Source organism: Xenopus tropicalis, chromosome 8 (genome assembly GCF_000004195.4).
Source record: "Xenopus tropicalis strain Nigerian chromosome 8, UCB_Xtro_10.0, whole genome shotgun sequence".
Lineage (NCBI taxonomy): Eukaryota > Metazoa > Chordata > Amphibia > Anura > Pipidae > Xenopus > Xenopus tropicalis.
Window position 1 is genome coordinate 61,784,640 of NC_030684.2, and position 4,626 is coordinate 61,789,265.

Genomic DNA, 4,626 nt, shown 5'->3' on the forward strand with positions numbered 1-4,626 from the left:
ATTTTCCACCTCCATTTTTCTTGCTTCACTGAATGTTGCCTGATGGGCAATTATATATTCAAAATATAGAGTTTCAAAAAATAATATGTATATATATATATATCTTCCTTTCTCAAAAAATAACAAACAAACTTGATTTCTTTTCACCGTACTTTAAAGCCCTATGAGTGCCTTGCTTTATATGACTTTCGATATTACATTTTTGCGGTGTGCACACAGGCATTTTCCCAATAAGTGAATGCAGCTAATTTTTTTGTCTTTTTATATATGTATATATCATGGCTGCTGAAATCATGCTACTATATAAGGTATATAGAATGTATATTCCTCCCAGAATCCTTTCTAAAGCAGCACAGAGGGCTTTTAATATGAGGGTGTGCTCAGCTGTAGGACTGATTATCCTCATCTGTAATTAAAGGCGTGGTCCAAGAGTAACTGCTCTGCTCTGGGAGAAAGCTTACACAGGATATAACAGTACATTGTTTGGGACAAGGACTGTTTTGCTGGACAATTGAGGAAATGTTTTCACAAAGAATCCAATTCCCTGGTAGCAAGGACTGGCTACTATCTGATGCCCTAAAGACTTTGGAGTAAGGTGCAGCTGCTTCTGAGACAGTGTTGGGAATCTCCAAAGAACTGTGAGTGCAATTTTCATTTGCTTATAATGGATTATCTTGCCCAAGTGGGCCTGTGGGTTCCTAGAGAAGGACACTTTCTTTATCAGCAAGACTACAGGTATAGGATCTGTTATCGAAAAGGCTCTGAATTACAGAAAGGCCATCTCCCATAGACTTCATTTTAATAAAAATAATTCATTTAGTTTTTCTCTGTAATAATAAAACAGTCTTGTACTTGATCTAAACTAGGATAGAATTAACCCTTATTGGAGGGCAAAACTCCTTCTATGTTTATTTAATGTGTAAATGGTTTAAGAGACTTAGGAGATGACTTATAAATGGTTGAGTTTTATTTATTTTTTTATTCAAGTATTTTTATGATTTAAAAACTTGAATTTCTGGTATTTATTAAGTGAAAAATCCCAAAAACTCGAATGTAAAAAAATTGCTGGTTATAGAAGTCAATGGGAGTTGTTAAAGGGAAAGTCAAGCCATATTCTTAAACTCAACTTTTTATAGCTTGTAAATTCAAAAAATTCAAGATATTCAAGTATTTTTTATTCAAACAAGTTTTCCTTAAGTAACCATTTGATATGCGAGTTTATTCGATTTACAAAAACAAACTTGAATTCAAAAACTCAAACCTTGATAAGTATGGTGAGCTAAACTATGGAAAGACCCCTTATCTGGAAAATCCTAGATTTCAAGCATTCTGGATAACGGGTTCCATACCTGTACTACTTATTGGCTTAACTAAGAACTCCTATGTAATAACTTATGTATGTAATAACTCATTTGCTGTTATACAAATACACATGCAAAGTTCAGTTTGAAATTGTGTGTGTATGTATGGAGTTTTTTCTGTAGATATTGTTTATTAATGCTTATGCTGATAACAAGAATATTAACGTTGTTCATGTTTTAGAAATAGATGCTTCTCCTCAGTATCTTCTGTAGGGATAAGGTAACAGAGCATATTTTCCCAGATCTAGTGCCACATACAATAGCAACCACTCAGATGTTAGCATTTACTAGTCAGCTGCTTAAACCAATCCGTTTATTGATTGATTTGTGTTGCTAAATAAACTTTGCTACAACCGTGCTCCAGAGAACTTTGAATCACCAGGCTTGTAGCACTCAAGGGGATCACCAAGTACTGCCCCTACTAAATGTGAAGCTGCTGAACACAGGCATCACTGCCTACATAGTAAGGCACAACGGTTTGTACTTTGTTTCAGCCAAAATTTGAAGCAAGGTATGTAACACTTTGAACCTGTGTTCTTGCACTTTGCACCTCACAGATATTTCGGTAATTTTGATCTCCATACCATTAAATTAGTCTATCTTTAGAAATCAGTTAAACATTAATTAAACCCAATAGGATTGTTTTGCTTCATGCGCATGAATTATATCTTGGTTGGGATCAAATACAAGGTACTATTGTGTTATCAGAGAGAAAAAGTTAATTATTTTTAAAATTAGAATTATTTGCTTATAATGGAGTCTATAAAGGCGATGGCCTTCCTGTAATTTGGAACATTCTGGATAGCAGGTTTCTGGATAATGGATCCAATACCTGTACTGTCTGTTTCCTGTCAGTTGACATATGGAGCATGGCATTATGCAGTTTGCCTAGAAATATTGTTCTGTATTACTTTGTAGGTAGTTTTTAATGCAGATCTATGACTTTTCTTGCCCCAGTCAACATTTCTGCATCATAAAGGGGATATGTTATTACAACATTTAAGTAGATTTAGCTTGATAAAATACATTTAGTATCAATGCATGATCAATTTCAAATTTATTTTACTGATGGGCGTCTTCATGACTGGTATTTTGCAATATTGGTGGAAATCCTCTTCAATGATTCACAGTATTGGAGGCAATTGACCTCTTGAAAAGCCAGACAGGCTATATGAGTGAACTTAGTCTCAATGCAGCTTGCCTTCTACAGAACAGTTAAACCAATAAGTGGCAAAAGCATGTGGGAAGAGCTAGATAGGGGAACTATGGCTGACACTCCACTGTGAGGCTTAATTCACACTCAACTCTGTGACATTCAACTAAACTGTGCCAAACGGGTATTCTTTGCAAACAATATTAAATTAGGGCCATAGTGCCTATGCATACCTTCTTAGCTTTTCCTCTATTTTTCCTTTTTGTTATTACTTTTCTGAACTGAGAAATGGAAGAACAAAGGAAAGCTTGAAAAGGTACAAGAAACTACAAAGCGTAGAATTGATGGAAAGCAGTAGCACAGACAAAGAAAGGTAAGATATATGGTTGTGGATAGTGATGAGCAAATTTTTTCATCAGGCATAGATTTGCAGCAAATTTCCGCATTAGCGAATTGTTTTGTGAACATTGTTTTTGTTCTACAAAAATTCGCTGCTGTTGCATTTTGCAGAATCTTTTTTTTTTTTTTTGCTCATCACTAGTTGTGTAGGGATGAGAAAACTTATCTCTATTCGTTCTCATGCTGTGTTTAACCTATGATTGTATCTGAGCAGACTGAAGCCTAGCTTAGGAATGGCGTGTTAACATTTATCAATATTCATTTCTATTTAGGATGTTTTTTTATTGGTAGGAAAGGGTGATGAACTGAAACCCAGCATTTACAGTATATCTATCTTCTGCATGCCTCCAGCTATGTAGTAAAGGCTTCACAATTGTGGGCCTATTTTAATAAGGAGGTCTGGAGCTGCAGTAACATTTACCCCAATATGCTGGTTTTGAGAATAAGTGATGCATTGTCTATTACATGGGGTTTAAAAAGCTCCACATCAAATGCAGTTAATCATACAATTTGGATACATAACTGCCTTCTCATAAAGCTCATTGTTTTATTTAACAGAATGATCACATTGTGCAGCATCTGCTTGGATAACAGAAAGTACCCTTAGGATATAAAACATGGGGAACATTACAAGGTGACAGATGTATTAATGTAGATGAGCACTGACAGTCCTTTTTCTCGTATTTCTGCATGGTAAATAAGCGCAGCATAATTCCTTCTTCAAACATTTCTTCTGCATTCTTCCATCTATGAAACATTGCAAGAATAAAACTTTTGATTCCAGTGGTGGACATGCCAAAATTATTTTTGTATTTTTATCCCTAAAAATAGATTTCTTTATTAGTCTCCCAGAGAGAGAACTGCACTGATTAGAAGTGATGAGTGAACCTGTCCCATTTTTAAAAAAATGTACAAAACTGCTGAAAAATTTGCGAAATGCATTGAAGTCAATAGGCGTTTTTTTTTATAGCTACTGCACAATTTTTTTTGTGCGTGTGACTTTTTGTTAAGTACGCAACCTTTTTTTTTTTACACACACACTCACTTTTTTTTCTCACTCCAAACACGTTAAAGTCTATGGGTGATTTTTCTCCTGCTAAGCAATTTTTTTTAATGTGTGCCACTTGTTTACGCAGATGCTTTTTTTTCTGTAATTTTTTTCCTTACGCACAGTTTTGTGAAAAAATATGCCGATTGGGAAATATAGAATTTTGCTGCAAATCCATGCTTGGCGAAAAAATTCTCTCATCTCTAGTGATTAGTTAGTTAATACAGAATGTGGCAGCCAGGCTACACACCTTAACATCAAATTCTAAAAAATACTAATTCTTTACCTACACTGGCTTCAAATGGGATTTGCTTCTATATTGCCATTCTTTGATTTTGATAACATAGGCTACAAAACATCTGATGTCTACTGGGTTCCATGGAATGCTTTAGAGTCATTTAGCACTTGACCAGATACAGTAGAAGGTGAGATTAATGCAGCGCCTAAAGGTGGCTATACACACGCAAGGTTTTGTATGATAATAGGTGCGTGTATGTGAATTGAAAATGCAACAGATATTGCAAAAGCCTTGGATGTCAGTCATCTCGTTGATCGGGTGGGACAGAAAATTTTGATTGGGCGCCATTGAAGGCACCAGAGCAAAAGCAACATTTAGGGCTGAATCATCAGATAGGGATAGAATTCCTATTGTTTCTACCTCCATA

At 35.2% G+C, this 4,626-nt stretch overlaps 1 long non-coding RNA gene across 1 annotated transcript; it reads left to right on the top strand.

Annotated features, from left to right (window-relative positions):
* The first annotated feature begins 391 nt into the window (after positions 1-391).
* Positions 392-4,074, top strand: LOC105948259. Its single transcript, XR_001925178.2, has 3 exons — positions 392-638; positions 2,801-2,887; positions 3,472-4,074. It is a non-coding gene; the product is annotated as an uncharacterized LOC105948259 (long non-coding RNA).
* The last annotated feature ends 552 nt before the right edge of the window (positions 4,075-4,626 follow it).